At 35.2% G+C, this 23,068-nt stretch overlaps 1 protein-coding gene across 16 annotated transcripts in view; it reads left to right on the top strand.

Moving 5' to 3' along the window:
* The window catches only part of CEP128 (centrosomal protein 128), a 401,019-nt gene that overhangs the window by 177,390 nt on the left and 200,561 nt on the right, over positions 1-23,068 (top strand). The gene's annotated exons all lie outside the window — the stretch shown is intronic.

The raw sequence follows: 23,068 nt of genomic DNA, 5'->3' as shown, positions 1-23,068 counted from the left end.
TTTATGATGTTATATTAAATGTCATTTTATTTATTTATTTATTTTTATTTTTTAAATGTTTATTTATTTTTGAGAGAGACAGAGAGAGCCTGACAGGGGAGGGGCAGAGAGACAGGGAGACACAGAATCGGAAGCAGGCTCCAGGCTCCAAGCTGTCAGCACAGAGCCAGATGTGGGCCTTCAACTCATGAACAGTGAGATCATGACCTGAGCTGAAGTCGGACGCTCAACCGACTGAGCCAACCAGGCACCCCTTAAATGTCATTTTAAGCGTTGAATTTCCAACATTCTTTTCTAATAGAAATACAGTTGATATTTTTTGTATGTATTAACCTTGTATTCTGCAACCGAGTTAAGCTCATTTGCTAGTTGTAGTAGCTTTTTGTTAGCTGTTTGTTGTTATTGTTGTTTTTGATTTCTTAGCACTTAGGGTTTTCTTTGTACATGATCATGTCATCTGCAAATAAGGACAGTTTTGGTTCTCCTGCTTGTGTTTTTTTTTTTTTTTTTTCCTTAATCAACTGGATGGAACTTCCAGTACGTATTAAATTAACCTTATATTTTTGGGATCAACTCTATCAAAATGTATTTTTCCTTTTACATATAGCTGGATTTGATTTATTAATAGTAAGATTTTTTGCGTCTATGTTTATGAAGAATATTCTGTAGCTTCTTCTAATGTCTTTATCTGATTTGAATGTTAGTATAACAGTGACCTTTTAAAATGAGTTGTGTTTTGCCTTTATGTTTTGGAAACATTTGTATGAAGTGTGTATTATTTCTTTTTAAATGTATGATAGAATTGATTAAAGAAGCTTTTAGGCCTGTAGTTTTTGTCTGGGAGAGGTTTTAAATTTCAAACTCAAAGTCTTTTTTTTTTTTTTTAAGTTTAATTTTTATTTTGAGTGAGAGTGAAAGAGAGAGAGAAAGTGTGAGCAGGGGAATGGGGAGAGAGAGAGAGAGAGAGAGAGAGAGAGAGAGAGAGAGAGAGAGAGAGAATGAATCCCAAGCAGGCTCCATGCTCAGTGTGGAGCCTGATGGGGCTTGATCTCACAACCACAAGATCACGACCTGAGCTCATATCAAGAGTCAGACGCTCAATTGACTGAGCCACCCAGGTGCCCCCAAATTCAAATTTTTTAATAGCTATATGACTATTCAGAATTTCTCCTTCTTGAGTTAGTTTTGTTAATGTGTGCCTTTCAAAGTATTGTTCATTTCATCTAAGTTGTCAAATTTATTGGCTTAAAATTTTTCAAGATATCTCCTTTTTCTTTTCATTTCTGTAAGGTCTGTACTGGTGCTTCCTCTTATATTCCTGATATTGGTAATTTTCTCTCATTTTCTCTCTTTTGTTCTTTATAAGACTTGCTGAGGGTGTTATTAATTTTATTTTTTTTTATTTTTTATTTATTTTTTTAAAAGAATCTCAGTTCTTCAACGTTTATTTATTTTTGGGACAGAGAGAGACAGAGCATGAACGGGGGAGGGGCAGAGAGAGAGGGAGACACAGAATCGGAAACAGGCTCCAGGCTCTGAGCCATCAGCCCAGAGCCTGACGCGGGGCTCGAACTCACGGACCGCGAGATCGTGACCTGGCTGAAGTCGGACGCTTAACCGACTGCGCCACCCAGGCGCCCCGTTTTTATTAGTATTTTCAAAGAAACAACCTTTGAATTACTTTTTTATTTGTCTTTTTAATGTTTTATTGATCCCAAATTTTATTGTTTTCTTTCTTTTACTTTTTGTATCATTTGCTTTTTTTCTGGATTCTTGAGCCTTATTTTAATACCTTTATTTCTTAAATCATCATTAAAGTTATAAATTGCTATCTTAGCAACACTTTAAATGTATTCCACAAATTTTGCAATATCATGTTTTCATTATCATTTAGTTTGAATTAGAAAATATTTCCCTTGTGATTTCTTCTTTGACCTATGGGATTTTTTTAGAAGTGCACTACTTCTAGTTATGTGGAGAGTTTTCTACATACTCTATTATCAATTTCTAACTTGGTACCCTTGTGGGTATAGAATATACTTTCCATGATTCTCATCCTTTGAAACTTACAAGGACTTGTTTTATGGCCCCAAATGTGGCCTGTCTTAGTGAATTTTCTATGTGCAGTTTAAAACAAGTAATGTTCTGCATTTGTTATGAAAAGTTTTGTAAATATCAGTTATGCCAAGTTGTTTCGTAACGTTCTCTGTCCCTGGTGATTTCTGTATCCCTACTGATTTTGTATACTTCTACCAATAACTTATAGAAGATTGTCAAAATATCCAGGTATTACTTTGAATATGTGTATGTATGTCAGTCTTTTTGCTTTATATATTTTTTGAGACTGCTATTAGATCCTATTTAGTATTGATTGTGTGAATGTTTCTAATAATGAACCTATTGTAATAGTCTCAATAAAAGCAAAAGAAGAAGGATGTTAGTAATGGCAACAATGCAAAAGGTGTTTTGGAGGAATTAGTACAGGATTGGGCAGTGTAGGTGATAGAAGACATACAGGCGATTCTAAGGTCTCAGTAGTTTTGCCATTGGGAGAAGTAAGAAAGTTAGGAAGTAGGGGATGATTTGGTGGCAGAGAAAGAGGGATTCTATTCTTTACCTATTCCTTAAAGTCATAAATGAAAAAAGGTTTTGCGAAGAACCAAACTTTTGTTAACAGAGAAATAATATGGTAATCTCCTGCCTTATATGTATAAGATGTATTAGGTGCTGTCTGGTGATTCAGAAATAGTGCAGACCTAATATGACTAACTAAGACCAAGCAAAGGCTGTTATAGTTGGAGATGTATAAACATATTTATTAGGAGGTAGGGTGAAATAAATATGTTACTAGATATATAAGCAACATGTTCTGGTGAAAATGGAAGTATTGATTACTTGGGTAGACGCCCATATGGGGAAGTTTTTTGTAGGACATGGCCTTTGATTTAGATCTTGAAGAATATAGCAGGATTCCTGTAAGAGAGGAGGAACAAAGATTCTATGCAGGATTATCTGCCTAGTGATCTCTTACTGCATACTTCAGCATTTGTTTACAATGGTATATACATAGGAGATGTGAAGGGCAGCAAGACCCATGATTAAATTTAGATATTTTGGAAATATCAAAATGAATTCTTGTAGAAATTTATGTTTGATTTCCTTCACCATCTTAGAAAGTTACCTGTCACATAGAACAGATATGGTTAACCTATTTATAAGTGAAACATGACAGAGAAGCTTCCTGTTCATTGGAATTGCCATTCTTTGCACTAATATTTTTAGTTTGATTTAATGTCACATTACCTGACACATGCCATGTTAACTAAAGCCAGTGTGCAAGGAATTTATCAGTGAGTGTTGCCAGATTTGTAGATCCGAATTGTCTGTATTCCCTGGGCTATTCTAGGCCTGTAGGTTTTTGGCTGGAGTGTTCAAAAAGGAGAGGAACTCTACTGAGAAGTTAATGTCATGGCCCTCTTAGAAGTTGGTAATTATTGACTTAGAAATTCTTCATTATTATGAATGGTAACAAAGGCAAGAGTAAAGAGATGTAAACTGCAGCTGGGAGTCATTAGGTATGATATTTTAACTTGTGTAAGTAGTCATTTTAAATATTTTCTTAATAACCTACTGCTCTCTACCTTCTTAATATTCTCATAAGCTCCTGCTCCTGTATGTGCCAGTATTTCTCTATAAAAATACTTTAAAACTATGAAGTTTACTAAAAACTAACATTTACATGGAAGTTGAAAAGATTCATTTTTTCAAAGCTCTTCAGAAGGAGGGACATTTGTGTAGGATGATTTCATTTCATTCTTGCTATATGAAATGCTAATGGTGATGAACAAATATAGCAAGACAATTGTCTTAACATATTTTCCCTAAACTGAAATTACAAGGCTTTAAACAAGGGACCTGCCTTACTTCCCAGGCAGTCTGTGGTTGTGGCTGTGACTATTTATCATGCATAATATTTCTTCTTAGAGTAATTAGAAATTGACAAGCCTCTGAAAATTTTTTCCCTTAAAGATGAAATTTTATCTTCTTATCCAGTTTCTATTTTTGGGTACATGTTATACTCATTTGGCTTTGTTGGATTAGGTCGGATCTTCACCAAACCCTACTACCCTACTATTATGATAGATACAGTGCCTAGAAAGATAGTAATTCTCCACAGCACGCACTGTGGTTTCAGCTTCCCTTAATCTATCTCTTCCTGTCATATATCACTTTTTGGGAATGTGCATGCAAGGATGAAATAAGCCATTGTCAGGGCCTCTTTGTTAGGGAGTTACCTTTTCTGAATAAAAAGGAAAATACTAATAGGATGTGGAAAAAGGGAAATATTCCCCCAGTCACTTCAAGAAGTAATATTTTTTGCAATGATTGTTTGTTTGTTTTTAGGGTAGCATCTGTGCCTTAGCCAAGAAGTAGGTAATGGAGAAAAGATGCCTCAAAAAACAAAAGACAACACACGCACACACACACACACACACACACACACATGAATGAAGCAAAACAAAACTCACAGTGTACTGTATGTAACGAAAATAAACTCTGCATAACCAAAAGACAAATCAGTAAATATTTGGCAGAAGTTAACTAATTTAATCCGAGTGGTTTACATTTTGTTTATGACACTCTGGGATTAGGTAACAATATTTGTCTTTCCTAATATTTCAGTTATATGTTAAATTTTACAGTAGAAGTATTTAAACCGTTTATGTTTTTATTCATTTTGTGACAAAATTTTCTCAGAGGTTCCTGATTCACTTAGGGATGCTATAACATTGTTAGTAGTAATTCTAGCCCCATTTTGTACTATGATTTGAGTTAGCTCTCTAGTATAATATCCGAAAAAAAAATTTTTAATAGCTGAATACCAATAAACAGTATTAAAAGTATCCATCTAAAATAGTCTCAAACACTATTAAGATGAATATAACTTTTAGATTATTATTTTCTATTTGCTACTGATGATAGGCAAGCTTAAGCATCGTTATAAATGTTGAGTAGAAGGGTCCAGGAATGGAAGAGGTTGAACACTTAAAAGAAAGGTTAATTGTATAGCAGAATCCCAAAAAGTATGAGGGTGGATGGTATCAAAGGTCACAGTGGAAAAATGAGTCCTGGAAAGAACAAGGAAAAGAGTTTAGACTTTCCTTCCTTCCTTTTTTAGTTCTTGAATACACTACTATTTTTTGGCATTTTCACTTTATCACAATAATTTATGCAGTGATTTCCTTATTTTTATTGTTCCTCAACATCTGCGATTGGATTTCATTGATCTTTGCCTATTATATGGTCAATACCTGCTTGGAGAAATGGGTAGAAGGACTGAGAGGTGGCTACTGGATTTGCCAATTAAGGCTGAGACACCTGTTTTAGTAGAAGCTTTGTGAATTTTGAACCAGATTGTACAGTGTTTGTCATAACTATTTTTTGCAAGCTTCTTCCAAAGGTTAACACTTGTCATGTGATAGCTATCCAAGGTGTAGAGCCGGCTTAGTGATGAAGCTTGTATTTTCTATACTCATTATTCTAGCTTTGTAGAATAGTTTGAGGATGAGCATTTTTACTCTATAATAGAAATAAGACTTAGTTTTTTTTTCTTCATTGCTATAAAATTGCTGTGCTGTTTAAGATTGATTCTAAAAACACTCTGCATTTTCATAAGTTCTCATTTACCTGATTTGTCTCCATGAAAGGTGTTCTCAACTTTAAAGGGCTTTTCCTTTGGTTCCACTGTTCCTGGAATTCTGAGAAACTCCTTTGAGCTGATTTCTTTGTTTTACTTTGTTTTTGTCTGAATCTCCGTACCAGTTTTGCAGCCAGATGACTGAACAGAAGATAATTTCTTAGAATTCATTTGTGGACAGAAATAAGGGAGAGCCTTGCAGTCTGAAGGCATGTTTCCTAACATCTTTCCTTGGCTACACATGGGGTCGCGTGGTTTGCATTTTGTGTGCGGCATATTTTATTTATTGGTTTAGTTTTCCCACCATTTACCCATTCATCTATTACTTATTCCCACATCACTTCAAGCAGTTTTTGTCTCATTGAAAGAATATTTGAGCATCATGGCACTTATGTAAATACTAGTCATTGTTGTCTAACAACAAGGAGAACCAGTTCTTTATTGCATATTGGAGTGTAATTAAGCATCCTAAATTAATTTAGGGGATGATCTCTAAATATAATATAATTTATTTATTTGGATTTTAGTCAGAAGAAATCTGTCTGGGACTTTGTTTACATTGTCATCAGTTCAGAAGTTGAGAGGTGTTGATTATTAGAGATAATGAAATACTATTTTGATTGATAGATTGAGGAAATTATTTAAATTCATTAAACTGCTATTTTGTTTGATGTGAAATTATGTCTTCTCTCCTTTATTTTCAGGCTTTCTTCATAATTATTTTCAAAAAAGAATTGAGAAATAGTATTTTTATAAAATTATGTCCACTATTTGAGTCGAGCTAGAAAATTTTTAATTCATTATTTTTTTTTAATGTTTAATTATTTTGAGAGAGAGAAAGAGAGAGCACACAGAGGGTCAGAGAGAGAGAATCCTAAGCAGGCCCCACACTCTCGGCACAGAGACTGATGTGGGGCTCAGCGTCAAGTACCATTAAATCGTGAACTGAGCCAAAACTGAGAGTCAGACACTTAACCAACTGAGCCACCCAGGTGCCCCTAGAATTTTGTTTTAATCTTCACCTGTGTTTTTGCTTATATATGTTTCATTATAATACTTTTATTTCTTTTTTAAATAATTTTATTTCCTATATGTTTTATGTTATGATTTGAAATCCAGCCAGGTCATCAGAGATTGAAATTAAACACCATAGGTTGAGTGTTCCTAGGACCAGAATTAAATAAGTTAATGATATGCCTGGAGCTCCTGATACACAGATCTGTGCAGGTGTTAACTTCAGTTGAATATGAAATCAACATTGACATTGTTAGTTGGTAATAGAAAGTATGACTAATTATTCTTTAGTTAGCCATAAGTATCTCTGCCCACCCATCCCTCTGTGGAATGAACCTAATGTTTATACTATATCTATTGGATAAACTTAATTTTAGAGACAAGCATTTTCACTATCTCCAGTAATATGCTTAGTTGGTAGTAATTAAGTATTGACTGGATGGAGAGTTCAGATATTTAAAGTTTGGATTTTTTTGTCTTCTAAATTACTGGAGGAGTGTGTGTGTGTTCGCTCTGAACTATATTCTGGAAAATCCAGAAATGTTAAATATATGACATGAATAATTCTTAGATTTTCTTGTTTCATCCTCTGGTAGTTTACATTATTTTCTGCTGTTTCATAGTACAACAAAACTGGTATACTTGAGTTTGAATCATGAGCATATTCAAGGAGAAGAATAAGATAGAGGTACATGTGCTAAAATAGATTTGAATGAGTTCTTAGGTCAGCAAATAACTTTATTAAATTCAAACCATATCCTTGCTGTGTTGGAGCTCTTTAAAGCATTATGTCTTTTACTTTTATTTATTTATTTTTTTTTTGAGCAGATTCTAGCTGTGTTTTTTTTTTTAATATATGAAATTTATTGACAAATTGGTTTCCATACAACACCCAGTGCTCATCCCAAAAGGTGCCCTCCTCAATACCCATCACCCAACCTCTCCTCCCTCCCACCCCCCATCAACCCTCAGTTTGTTCTCAGTTTTTAACAGTCTCTTAAGATTATGTCTTTTAAGTGTTACATCTTTTCTATTTTGTTGTATATGCAATAGTTATCAATTGTGATAGGCAGAATAATAAAAGCCTACCTCCCTCAAAGATGTCCACATCCTAATTCCCAGGTTTAATCTAATATGTTATATTACATGGCAAAAGAGATTCTGTAGTTGTGATTAAATTAAATATATTGAGAAGGGAGCTTATTCTGGATTATCTGTTTGGACCAAGTGTAAACATAAGAGTCCTTGAAAGTGAAAGAGGAAGCAGAAGAGGAAGTCAGAGTGATTCGATGTTAGAAAGACTCAATTTACTTTTGATGGCCTTGATGATGGAGGAGGAGGGCCATAAGCCAAGGAATATGGGTAGCCCATAAGAAGCTGGAAAATGCAAGGAAATTGATTTTTCCCTGGAGCTTCTACAAAGGCATGCACTTTTGCTGACATCATAATTTAGCCCAGTGTGACCCATATCAGACTTCTACAGAATTGTAACATAATGAATTTGCATTGTTTTAAGGCACTAAATTTATGGTAATTCGTTATAGGATTCATGGTAAACTAATACACCAATAAAATCGTGAAATTAGAGATTCGTGAGAGTTTCCCTGACACTTGATTCACTGCATATCGAGAAATTCTCTAGCCTGCTTGAACCTCTTTGAGTACATGTGTCCATCTTGGATGTTTGTCAGAAAGGAATATACATATATTACTTTCAGTCTACTAAAATTAATTTTGAAATGCGCTCAGGCAGTTCTTAAAATGTGTGAAATGTGGTATTTTCAAAATGAATATAATTTCTTTATACTGTGTGTATATATTTGGTACTCTTCATTTAGGTATAGCACGAAAATTCAAAGAAATTACATTGGGTCGTGAATGAACCTGAAATATAGATACTACTTTTTGACTTAGGCTGCTGGGAGGCCTTTGTTCATTTCTAATCCTTCCCACCTTCACATTTTGTTATTCTTCCACTTTCCATAGTATTAAAATGTATATAAAGAAAATTAAAAAATAAAATCACAAGTCAAAAATAGGGAGCCTAGAAATGTGTCCCTGGCACCTAGAGGAAGTTATTGTGGCTTATCACTTAATTTAGTTATGACTTTTCTGACATCTAAGAGGGATACTGTTGGGTCATATGATTCTTCTCTTAGTTAAAGAGGGCCCAGAAACTTCTATAAGAAACAAACTTATTCTGGAAAATAAAATCTAAACTAAAATCAAGAGGAATATATTATATTCACCTTCCTACAGGCAATGTAACAAGTAGTGTTTCTGGTTATTGTTTAGGTAGTAATAAGAGCTAACATTTACTACTAGTGTGTCAGATACTAAGTGCTGTAAGCAATTTATTATTTCATTAATCCCCAAGTAGGTATTATCATTCACCTTTGAAAAAACGAAAACAATTGGGGGTTCGTTTCTTTGTTGAAATTCTACAAAGTAACGAGGGACATGTTCCGACTTTTGTCGTCCTGAGGCACCTTGGCCTTCAGGCCCCTTCTTCTATGAAATAATTAAATTTTGGCTGTGGTGGTATGAGGATGAATATAATCCAGGATGGAGATATTATTATGTATTCATTATTATATTCATTTTTTCTTCTAGTTTTATAGAAAATTAAAATGAGTCATTTTCTTTAAAAAAAATTTTTTTTAACGTTTATTTATTTTTGAGACAGAGACAGAGCATGAACGGGGGAGGGTCAGAGAGAGGGAGACACAGAGTCTGAAACAGGCTCCAGGCTCTGAGCTGTCAGCACAGAGCCTGACACGGGGCTCGAACTCACAGATCGCGAGATCATGACCTGAGCTGAAGTCAGCTGCTTAACCGACTGAGCCACCCAGGCGCCCCTAAAATGAGTCATTTTCATTGGACTGAGACACAGAGCCTGCTGTGCCTAGTGGAGAAGTTAGCCTCAGCTAGTAGAATAGGGGTTGTGCTATGATACTATATGGGGCATCTGACTTTATGGGGTAGGGGGTGAGGGGTATTTTGAGGACAAGAGTTCCTTAGAAAATGACACATATGGGGGTCCTAAGTCTGAGTAGACATTAGCCAGAAAGGCAGTGTTGTCCCAGCAGAGGAAAGTGTTTGTGAAGGGCTGAAGTGAGAAAGAATCTTGCTGGAGCAAATTGACATAAGGAGATTAAAGTGCAAACACAAAGATTATGACTGACCTAACACTTTACAGATAGTGGACTTAATGATATTACCTCTGTCCCTACGATGGACTCAGTGTTCAGGTGATTGGTATATTTTGGTGGAGATAAAACTTCAATTTATCCTTGAATTCTTGACTAAGTATTAAAGTTTGATTATTCTTTATTATTTGAGTAAGTTGGGATCCAGAATGCTTTAGATACCAGATGTGGTTGTGAAGAATAAACATATGCATGTCGTGAAATTTAAAATGGAAATATTTTTAAATAGTGACTGCCAACATACTGTATATAAATCCTGTGTTGCCTTATAGCTATGAGATTTTAATTTAAAACTCCAAGGAAAATTTTCTTTTAATTGAAAAAATTAATAAGAAAGATTTCCTTAGAGCCTTTAAAACCTATCCTTATACTTATGATTTGAAAGATTACTTTATCTGATTTACTTGTCCTCTGCAACAAGTGACTTTACATGATTTTCCTTGGTTGTTTCTTGCATATCTACTCCTTCCTCCACTTAGATGGCTTTTTTTTTTTTCTGAGCAAGAGAAAGAGCAAGTGAGCACGGGAGAGGGACAGAGAGAGAGAGGGGGAGAGAGAATTCTAAGCAGGCTCCATGCCAGCAGGGCAGAGCCCGATGCAGGACTCCATCTCACAAACCACGAGATCATGACCTGAGCTGAAATCAAGAGTCAGATGCTTGACCTATTGAGCCACCCAGGTGCCCCGAGATGACCTCCAACTTTCTTAGCTCTGTATTCATCTTCAAGGATTGCAGAAGCTTCCTATTTGCAAGATCTTCTTAACCTTTAGTCTGCTTCACTGGTCTTCATCTATGAGCCTGCCAGAGCTCCCAAGACCGAGGACTTTCCCAAACAGACACACTCCAGTAGATGTGTTCAAGTTCACCCTATTCCCTGGGCCCAAGCCATCCTTTATCCATTTCTCTGCTATTTAATAAAGCATAACATCTTTTAGAAATAACCTTGAATATGCTCAGATTAATACAAAAAAGTAAATCCTTCTCAAACTTTGGTTTTGTATTTTTATAATAAATTACTTGCAACACCCCCCACAATTGACCTCCATTCAATAGCATTCATTTGAGAAAACACATGTGTGCACATACAACTGCTTTTCTAATTAGTTCTGCCAAATGAATCTTCATTAAACACAGCTTTGAGCCTGAGATCCTCAGCTCAGACACCTTCAGTGGTTTTCTCACTGCTGAACAAATAAAGTTCAAACTATTATAGGAGCCCACCATTTTCCCCTTCTTCTTATGAAAACTCTGCCCTTGGTGGCAGACATTTTTCCTTTTACCACTCCATTACTATTAAAACATTTGGATATAATTACATGACATTTGCCATTTATTGCTCTTTGTTCTGGGTAACTGTATGTGTATTTTTTTTTATATTAAGTTTTAATCTCGTTTATTGACCCCTCTCTTTCCATTGCATCTTGTACCATTTTTTTTTTAATATTTAAACCAGAAATAAACAATTTTTGGATGTTTGGTAGGTGTGCAGGTAGATGGATGGGTGGGTGCAGAGATAAATGAGTGGCATATATTTAGCCTTCTACCTCTTTATCCCATTTATTATGGTATCTTCATCATACTTAGGTCTGTTTTACCAATCAAAAAGGAAGAAAACATCAGTATTGATTTATTTTATTTCTGCTTCAAGACACGGGAACAAACATGAGGTTTTAGACGACAACTCAGAATTTCCCTCAAACTATTCTTATACTGTCCTTTAGTAGTTTAGCTATCTTCACTAAATTTTTGAAACTAGAATAATTGGCAATAAGAGAATCCTTCTCCTATCTCCCTAGTAGTATTTGGAAAGACTTTAATACACGTGTTCTCCTTCCTATATTTGATGATAGTTCATCACATTAGCTGTGAGAGATTGCAAATTTGATCTATTTCCTATTGAGACTATTGACCTTATCTTAATGATGTCACTCTTTGAAAAGATTCCTTAGCGGTGTCCCTTTCCTCCCAGTGATGTTGTTAGATCTTTATGTTCAATTATTTACTATCAATGTCTTTGAGATGGCCTCTAGGGGAAGGAAGGAAGCTAACATTTCTTGAGGGCTTCCTATATTCAAGTTTTCATATTTATCATCACATTTAACTCTTAAAACAAACTTGTAAGACTATGAATCCCATTTTACAGTCAGGCAGCTGAATCTGGGCAGTTTTTGTTTTGTTTTTCTCACAAGGTGAGACAGTGAATTATAGATGGGAGAGGTCTTTGTGAAACTCAGATGTGTGTTTCTACTACCATATCACATATCAGAATGAACCAGCACTACTCAGTCAATTTCAGTAGGCCTTGTAAATTGGAAACAACTTATCTCCTTCCTTATTTGTTGGGCTCTATTCTTTGAAGTTGTAAAGAGATCAAATTTTTGTTAAGAATGTTAGAAATAATTGCTCGGTCAAAATCTCATAGTCTTTTTTGGCTACTAGTTCAGTTGTTAATTAATGAAGGTAATTCTAGTTTAATGGTATTAGAACCTTTTTCTCCCATAAATAAGAGACTTAGATGAAACCTTTCCTTATGTGTGTCACTACCGTGAGTGTGATATCTAATCCCTAATTTGTTACCCAAGACCATATCTTTCTGTTGTGGTTTTAAAATTCAGAACGATTAAAGGACACTATAGTTTCCGGAGCAACTGATTAGTTTTCATATCCATGTACTTAAGTGCCATTGAACAGCTAATTCCAAGAACTACTCTGACTTCTACTTTTATGGTCATGAGAAATTTGGCTCTCTTCAAAGCTTTCAGAGTTCACTGAGGTCAGGACAGGTGTATATCCAATTTGTGATCTACAGTTTCTTCCTTTTTTCCCCCCTTTTAACACAGTCTTATCTGCCACAAGAACCTTAGCTGACTCTGGCTGTGTTTTAGCAGTTGCCCTCAGGTTCACATCCCTCTCTACCTTCTTCTGTTCTGAATATAGAATGACTCTACATAGCCTAACAAAGAAGCACTTTCATCTTGAGAAAAGAGATGTAAACTGCAGCTGGAAGGATTTAGCTAAGATGTAAGAATACTTTGAAACTATGAGGTTAGTAGAATGAAAAAAGTTATGGCAGTTGGAAGGAGTCCTTCAAAGATCTTCAGAGGGCGAGACGTCTGTGTAGTATGATTTAGTTGCAATGAAATGCTAATGATTATGAACAAATATGGGAGTTAATTTTCTTATTCTTCTTTAACTGAAATTATGAACTCTCATTTAAAGAAGGGACTGATCTTGGTTTCCAGGCACTTTGTGGTTCTGGTTATTTAATAGGAACACATATCTAAGTAACACAGTCTCTTCTTCCTCCTTACCAGTGAGGCCTTTTCTTTAATATTTGTATCCTTGTTCATGGTGAGCTTAAAATGTTTTTTAGGACAATACAGGAAAGAGAACATGGCAGCTATGTGTAATGCAACTTTGGAGGTACTCTCTAAACATACAAATCCTTATAATAATTTATTAAATATATTTATCACAATGGCATTCATTAAGGGAAAAGAGGCAAATGCAATTTCAATGAAATAATGATTTCCCAGCAAACATTCTTCATGTAAAAGTTGTTCTGAAAAGATACACTGTTAAAAAAGGGAAAATACAACTAGTTAATATTTGGTTACATTACAATCAAATCGAAATAAAAACTCTGGCCTACCGTATTTATACTGTTCTGAAATATTCATATCTGCATATATTTTTAAAGTAATTTTCCACTTAAATCTAACAATTATCACTTTTTTTGCCCTTCTTTTAATCCAGGCAGAGAAATAATCTAATTGACTATTAAGAGAGAATAAAAAAACCTTTGATTTAAATACCTTAAAAATAAGAGCTAATAAGGGGCGCCTGGGTGGCTCAGTCGGTTGAGCGCCCGACTTCGGCTCAGGTCATGATCTCACCATTCATGAGTTTGAGCCCCGCGTCGGGCTCTGTGCTGACAGCTCAGAGCCTGGAGCCTGCTTCGAATTTCGTGTCTCCCTCTCTCTCTGCTCCTCCCCTGCTCATGCTCTGTCTCTCTGTCTCTCTCTCTCTCTCTCTCTCTCTCTCTCTCTCTCTCCTTCAAAAATAAATAAATAAATAAAATTTAAAAAAATAATAATAAAAAAAAAAAGAATAAGAGCTAATAAGAATTTGAAGTGTCTTCCTGCCATTTGGGTTTGAATTCAGTTCTAATGCTTTTTACAAAGTTCCAATAGAAATACGTACCTGCACTCTTTTTCCTCTTTTTTTTTTTTTTTTTTTGTTTTTTTTTTTTTAATCTGTGGAGCAAACATTTGAAATGTACTTTCTGGAAGAAGGTTTGCTCTCTCTGCCTTTCTAGCTCAGACATCCACAGTGAGCTCAGATGGCTATCTGGATTTTCTCCTGAGGCTTTGGCACACAAAACTTTTTTATTGACTGATTTTTTTTTTCTTGATCTTTATTCCATGTTAAACTAATATACCCTACTATTTAAATTCTTTACAATCCCCATCTGCACATCAAATTATAACCTTATTTTTGTGTAAGCCCTGCTGTAAGGTCAGCATTAGACAAGACTTAAATGTTGTTTGGCCTCAGATGTACATCTCCATGTAAGCGAATCTGAACTCCGTCATAATGGGATTGTAGTGGTCTTTCAATCTGCACATCTCCGTAACCACGTCCAGGTGACTAAGCATCTTATTACTTTCGTACAGTTCTAGCTCTATCTAACTTTCTAGTTTATTTTTCATTTGCAAGGTTTTTTTTTTTTTTCAGTTTTTCTTCAGTTTTCCTCCAGGAACACCTTGAAAGGCCTTGCTCCTTTGAAATTTCTGATTCTCAAATATTTTACTCACAGCATCTCCATTCCAAAGTCCATTTTGTAAGAAACTGGTATTTAGTCATTAACTATGCTCGCCTTTTTTTAATGCCTTTTCCTTGAAATACTTATTTATTCTTATTACTACCTGGGCAGAAGTATGAAATGAAATCCATTGCTATATAATGCACATGTGGCTGTCTAGTTTGTATTTTTCTCCTCCAGTTCAATTCATGCTAATGAAAATACTTTCTTGCTCAGGCAAGCTATAAGAAAGACAAAAGTGCCTCATTTTCAGTGACTACCTATTAATGTCTTTGGGGTATGTGTTGTAATTGTGTTCCACATGTGAAAGAGACATACTCTTTACTTTCAGGGAATTTAAAATTCTAATTCAGATAAAGATTTACACAAATATTTATATATAAAGTCTCAAAAAGGATTATATAGTTGTGGGTATATGTTCTATAAAAGGGAAAAGTTGTTGATGGAGTGGTCCTGGTTGGTTCTAAAGTTGTTGTAGGTTTGGTGCTTTCAAAGAAGCAGTCACCGAAGGGATGATTCTTTTTGTCTTCTGTGACTATGAAATACTATAAATGCCCTAAGGAAATATAAACTGTAGATTATTATAACATTCATAACAAGAAGTTTGTCTTTGTGATTTTTGTGACTAGGAAGTTTCCCTGCTAGTCCCAGGTTATTATTCCCTGCTAGTTCCCCAGATGTTATTAGCACCTGTTGCTTTGGCTAAATCAGGCACATCATAGCTGTTATGGTGGTAGAGATAGGAGATGTCTGCTGGTTTCTTAGCCACAGGCAAGGAAAGAAGTACCTGTGCTTTGGGGGATTTGGAGATTGGGAAGATTGGAGATTTATTTTTATGCATAGTACCTTATATTACTTTTCCCCTTATTCCTTATGAAGGAACAGAATAAGTGGATGATTAGAGCATTTATTGGGGAAGAGTTATTTTGGGGGGACAATAGTTTTTTAGATCTCATATCCCTCCCTTGTTTTTTAAAGATCTGTAAATGTAGCTGAAAAATACCAATGTCTGATTATTCCATGTAAGTTAATTAATTGGAATTAATACCATTTAAGATTTCTATTTGTTTTAAATGATGCCTATTTTCTCCAAAAGGAGATTTTCCTCTTAGACTTTGAATTTGATTATAGGTTATAATATCTTCTGATCAACATGAACCCTCTCTTGTACAAAATTCCAGCATCTTACAATTCTTGAATTTGTGGAAATTTTCTTGCTTGTATATTCAGTCTTAATCAATTTTGGGTCATTCCTATTGGGGATAATTCGAATATGAGGGAACTTGTGTTCTGAAATAGATAATAGAAATAAAGGAGCAAATTTTCTACAATAAAAGACCTTGGGAAAATGAGAATGTGATAGAGCATCCCTGAACTTAAGACTTGAATTCCAGTGGTGGATGGAGAAAAATAAATTATAAAATAAGATACCTTTAGTGTCTAAGAGAGGCAGGTGGAGGTAGAACTTAATGACCCCAGGCACCTGGGTTTTTCTTGTTCTTCATAGCAACATATAGTAAGTACTCAGTAAATGTTTGTTGAGTGAAGTAATGAGTGAATGAACAATGAAACAAACAACTAGGGTTTGTAGTCCAGAGTAAATAATCAGAAAATATTAATTGCATGGGGGCAAAAAAATTTAGCTTCTCGTTGTATCTTTTTCTAACAGCAAAGTGAAACACACTTATCAGCATTTTATTGAAATTTCAGGAAGAGTGTCTGATGATATATGGAAATCAGTAGTAAGTTCTCACTGTCTTCAAACCCCAAAAATGTATATGTCACTTGATCTTATTTTATTATGCGTCTTTATTGTTAATGTGAGCATAAAATGATTTTAAAGTCTTTTATAGGTTAATTCCAGACTTTTTTCTTTTTTCACACTCTTGAATTTCACACAAAAACTAGTCTACTCTGGTTTTGTTTGGAGAACTTATCAGTGGTTAGAGTTGCGGATAAATGAATTAATTTACTTAAAATTTTTCCAAATTGGGTGTTTTTATGATATGTGTATGTTGATGAATTATTAAGTATTATTTTTTAAAAATAATGAACAGCTTGAGGGCCAAGATAATTTTATTCAGTGTCATGTCTTTTATGACATAACACACAACAAATGTGGGGGGGATGGATGAATGGTCATCTTTGCAAAGGTAGAAGTAGACTACATGTCCAGTAGCACCAAATGAACAAAAGTGTTACTAAGTCGTGACCCTCTTGAATTACCAACACATGGTTGCTGAGACTTACAGATTACGAGAAGATATAACCAATTATTTGATATGCACAACACATCATAGAACCAATCCCAGTACCTTGTTTCTATAAAACTTGCTTGGCCTGTTATGGTACTCAATTAATTGAAGATCACTGTTTCTGTTCTACTTGTTCTGTTTCTATAAGCCATCTTCAACCTTTCTGGGTTCTGCGTTATGACGGATGATTACGTTCCATTCTGTGTAAGTTACTATTTGGTGAAACTTTCCAGAACACTGTAAGATTTCAGCAGTAGCTTCTAGTTAGTTCTTCATCTGTTCTCAAGTGACCTGGCAGTCTTGCCCTTCTCTCTGAAGTGGGCTTTGTATGGTCTCCCATTGCCTCAGCCAATTAAGACCTTAAAATTAGGCTTTGAGGGACCGTGCTCATGCATCCAGGAACATAATAGCACCACTTTTCATTGAAGGAGATGAGAAGTGTTTAAGTTTGGCCAATGAACAAAGCAAGGATAAAAACAAGCGCTAAAATCACAATTAGCCCTGAATATTTTAATGCAAAAAGGGTATCAGTTTTTGGACACTATTCCACCATTATGCTATAATTTGTGGTTCAAACTTTTACGCTTCTTATAGAGATAATTAAGTTATGTAGTAAAGCATTTTGAAAAGGGTACTACACCCTTAATTTTGAGGCAAATAGCTTTGCTATATTAGATTTAAGCATCGACTAAAACATCTTGTTGCCTCAAGCATGAATGAGATTCTAGAATATAAGTTCTTCAAAGGAGCTTTCTTTGATTTGAGTGGGAGAGATGGCCATATTGACATTGAGCTATTACATTTTTATGGGTTTCATATGTATTTAGAAGTTATTATCAGATAATGAATTTTAATTTTTATTCATGTACGTTTTTTCTTTAAAGATTCTGGCATTTTGTATTGAGTAGTGACTATCTTTTGCTTACTCTATCTTCTAGATTAGCAGTATCTTTTAATGGTTAAAAGGAACAGAGTGACCTCTATATTGACAAATGAGAGAAGTCTTTTTCCTCTCTCTCTCTCTCTCTCTCTCTCTCTCTCTCTCTTTCTCTCTCTCTTTCTTTCTTTGGTTAATTTTTAGTTGGGAGTCAGATAAGAATGGCAAGGTTGGTGTTCCAGTCTCAGTAACAAAAGTATTTGTAAATGGTAAAAATTTGTTAGAACAAGTTATTTGCTCATCTATGGAAATTGTTTATAGCTGTCACATGCTTCACATATTTTTTTCTTAGACTGAAAATGACAAAATATGTTATGGACAGATACCATATCTGTAAGTGTATATTGTATGTTTATGTGTGTATGTGTATATATTTATATACCAAAGAAGAGAGAAGGTTTTAAGTAATCTTATGTTGATCGCACTCTTAGAATGGAGTCTCTCAGTGTTCAGGAACCAGCCTCAGAATATAATCACCAAGTTTGTGTTGTATTTTGCAGTTGTGATCTTGCCCACAGTGTGACAGGACATTGGATGTTTCTTAGTAGGAGCACTGTGAATATTTTGAATTGGATAGTTCTTTTTGGGCAGGATGCTCCCACGTACCAAAGTGCATTTGGTTATCCTGGTCTCCAAACACTAAATACCAGTAGCACTGTCATTCTCTGAAATAAGAAAAAATGCCCTCCCCTGCCCCTCCAATTTTTTTTAGAGAACTATTAGATACCTTTCTCACAACACCAAAAACATTGCACTTACTTATTTTCTTATTTATATCCTTCCATAAAACTATGAACCACATAAGAACATAGACCTTGTCTTAAATATAGTGGTGTTCTGGGGCGCTTGGGTGGTTCAGTCATTTAACTCACGGTTCGTGTGTTCTGGCCCCACATCAGGCTCTATGCAGACAGCATCGAGCCTGCTTCTGATTCTCTGTCATCTTCTCTCTCTGCTTCTCCCCTGCTCGTGCCCTCTCTCTCAAAAATAAATATTTAAAAAACCCAAAAGTTCAGATATATTTGTGTTCCACCAGCTGTCACAGTGTGTAACCCATTAGCATGTAATTTAATACATATTTATCAGATAAAATGCAATACTAACTTTAACATTTACGTAATTACTTAAAATGTAGCATTTCCCTCAATTATTAAGCCATATTGTGAAATTAACCAGAGATATCCTGTCAAGAGCTTTATTTATGCATTTTATTATTCATCTATTCATTTGTTTATACCTTGACTTCATGCAACAGACTTACAGAGTTGTTATTTAAAAAATGCACATCATCATAGAGCAGTGCTGTTCAAAAGAAAAGAGACACAAATGTGAGCTACATACGTAATTTAAAATTATAACCATGTTAGGAAAGGTAAAAAGAAAATGAAGTTAATTTTAATAATACGTCTTACCTAACCTGTCCTTTCTTAAATATCATTTCAGCATGTAATCAATATGAAAAGTCCCTGAGCTATATTTTCATATCAACCTTTTGCAATCCGGCATGTATTTTACCCATATTGCTCATCTCAGTTCTAGCCAGCTGCATTTCCCATGCTCAGTAGCCACACGTGTGGCTCATGTTTAGTGTAGTGGACAGCACAGCCCTGGAAGACCTTTTCTATTGTCTCTTACTTCGTTTCATCCTTCCTGTGATGAGACATTCACCTGTAGTAGGATTGCCAGGATTGTTGAGAACTCTTTAGGAAGCAGAAGATGGTTATATAAGCAGAAGCTTATAAACTCTTAATATTCCATTTATGAAACAAATATTTATATCTAAAAATGATTTATTTATTTTTTATTTAAAAAATTTAATGTTTATATTTAAGAGACACACAGAGCAAGTGGGGGAGAGGCAGAGAGAGACAGAGACAGAATCCAAAGCAGGCTCCAGGCTCTGAGCTGTCAGCACAGAGCCCCATGTGGGGCTCTAACCCCCCAGCCATGAGATCATGACGTGAGCCAAGTCAGATGTTTAACTGACTGAGCCACCCAGGTGTCCCTATCTAAAAAAATGATTAAGGCATCTTATGGTAAATACTATAGCCACAATACCAAAATATTAGAAAGGAAATTAGAAAGATATGTTGAAATGATTTGCATAGATTACAATCTTTGAATTTTTCTTTTTTTAAAATTTCTTTTAGAATCTTTGAATTTTTCAATTTTCTCTACATCTATTTGAAACAAATGGTAGAGAATATCATAGTTATTTATGCAGCTGAGTAGTAAAGATTAAAACATCAGAAGGAAGGACATTTCAAGATTTATTTGCCCTCTTTACGTACCTTAGAAAAAGTTTTATACATTTTTGCATAGTTTGCAGTAAAGAACTGGGAGAGTTATTAAATACAGAGTTTATTCTTTGGAGCACATAGGGCATGCAATGTGCCTAATCTTTGGTTTAGATTGTAGAGCTTAGTAAATATTTTGCTCCAGTCAAGGTTTTTTCCATTCAGACTATGGAGTCTAAATTGCGTAGGCGCTGTTTCGACTGTCTAAACCAAGTTGCTTGGCTCTAGCAGTTTGTTTTTCAAAACTTAACACCTGCTAATGAATTTGGAAAGGTTTTTATTAACTTCACAGAAAGTAAATGAAAAGGTACCTAATGTTTCTGAGTAGCTACCACATGCTAAGCTCTGTGTTAGACATGTTATATAACTTCTCAGGTAATCTTTAATTTAAGGTAGATATTTTTATTCCTAATTTATTGATGAGGAAATTGAAACTATTAGAGGTTAAGTGACAAGCCCTTAGATCCATGGATAATGTAGAAGAGATTCCTTTGTAAAATGTGGCCTGACTGGAAGTGGAGGAATGACTGTTTTTTTGTTTTTTTGTTTTTTTTTATTCCCATTAAGCTATAGCCCATCTCTGTCATTCACCGCTCAGCAGCTTAGAGTAATTACTTTGTAACATAAATTATATCATCTTATGCCCTACCTCAACCCTTTAGTGACTTGTGCACCCACGGGGAAAAAAATCCAAGCTTTTTTTTTACCATGATTTCCAACATCCCTTCTGTTCTGGCTTCTCCCTGTGCTTCTGCTTCCTCCATTTCCCGTCTCAACTTGATCATGAAGTTCTAGACACGTTTTATCCTGGTCTTCTTTTTGGCCCTCTTACATGCCAAGCCCATTTCGTCCCCACCGCTTTCACGCCTGCTGTGTCCCCCACCCCTTTTCCATTCCCCTGCACATATGGCTTTGGTCTCCTTCTGCTTTAGGTCTTAGCTTACTTAAATGTTCTCTCTTCAGACGGACCTTACCCAACCACCCTGAGTAGGTCCCTTCCTTTATTTCTGTCATTGCAGCCTGTCAATTTATTTTAAAGAGAATGTAAGACTAATCTTATTGGATATGCTCATTTATTTATTTATATCCTGTCTGTCCTTTCTGCTAAACTGTAAATTCCATGAGGCCAGTGACCAGCTCTTGCTGTGGCAGGTGTACAGTTAATATTTGTTGGGAATAAACGTTTGCCTTATTATACCTGGCTTGCCATAATTGCGTCCTAAAGCAGTCAGCCTAAGTTCATTGTCTCACTTCTCTGTTTCATCTGCTAATGTTGCCAAATTGTAATGAATACTAATTGGATTGACTTTCTAGCCTCATATCCCCATCTTTGTTCTAGTGGACCGTATTTCCTGACCCACATGCATGGTGATATAACCAGGCTGACCTGGCCTGGTAGCTCAGTGCCCCCTCACCACAGGGATTGTTGCAAGAGATGTGATCCAATCTAGGCCATTTCGAGTGAAAATTTCAGACTCAGAATAGGAGAGGGAACCTTTTTTTTACACTTCGAGCATGATATTGAAAGGTTATAAACCTTTTCTGTCAGAGATCATATTTCATGTAAGGACGGAAAAAAAACCAACCTGTGATAGCAGACAAATAAGCTAACACTCAGAGAAGAGCTAAAGATGTTGGGCAAATCCTAGGCTTGCCGGTGTCAAGCCCTTGTACCCATTTGCCCTCATTTGTGCCTCTGCCTTTTTTTTTTTAATTTTTAAAAATGCTTATTTTTGAGAGAGTGCAAGCAGGGGAGGGGCAGAGAGAGAGGGAGACACAGAATCCAAAGCAGGTGCCCGGCTTTGAGCTGTCAGCACAGAGCCCGACGCGGGGCTCGAACTCACGAACTGTGAGATCATGACCTGAGCCAAAGTCAGACACCCCACCTACTGAGCCACCCAGGTTCCCCTATGCCTGTGCCCTTCCTGATCAGACGCTGTATTTCATTCTTTTTGACTTAAACTTAGTTAAACCTGTCTCTCCCTCCTCTTACAGATTCTTGACAGATTAACGTACCCAATCACATCCTTAACCACACAGCAGGGACTTTCAGGATCCATTTTTGTTTTCTTATGTTAAATAATACTTCCCAGTATCACTATAAGATCATGCTAAACAATTTCATTTAGTTTGGAAATGATAGTTCTACTTTTTCTGCTACTATGTATTTTCTGTTCAGAATCCTATTCTTAATATTATTCCTTCAATTTCTGAAAACTTAGGTATTAGGTATATATGGTATTAGGTATATATGGTATTAGGTATATATGGTATTAGGTATATATGGTATTAGGTATATATATATATATATATATATATATATATATATATATATACACTTTATATCATATGTGAAATATATCATATCAACATATACACACAATAATTATAACTTGTAGGCTGTATCACTTTATTACTAAAATTGTCTTTTTGTGCCATATAAATTTTGGATCCACTGAATCTAGTTTAATTTTTTTTAAGTCATCATTTTTTTAAACTAGAATTTAGAATTAAGTACAATGAGACTGTTGAAAAGGTGGAAGCAATATAAATACCAATGTGAAATTATCCCTATACTAAAATTAATGAATTGACAATAATTTGTACAGACTGTCCTTTATGTCAGTAAAGTCATTGCTGCTGGATTGTGTAAGACTTGTGGATATTATTCCAGTCTGATGCACATGTTCAACTACACAGGAAAATAACAGGCTCACCATTTTGCTTTAAGTCATGTGCAAATGAGGGTTCACTGATTCAGACTCTGAGAAGATCCATATGAAGTGACATATATAATTTATTTATTTTTAATGTTTATTTTTGAGAGAGAGT

The sequence above is a fragment of the Felis catus genome, chromosome B3 (assembly GCF_018350175.1).
Source record: "Felis catus isolate Fca126 chromosome B3, F.catus_Fca126_mat1.0, whole genome shotgun sequence".
In the NCBI taxonomy this organism is placed as follows: domain Eukaryota; kingdom Metazoa; phylum Chordata; class Mammalia; order Carnivora; family Felidae; genus Felis; species Felis catus.
Note: the sequence above shows the minus strand (reverse complement) of the source record. Positions and strands in the feature narration are given on the sequence as shown.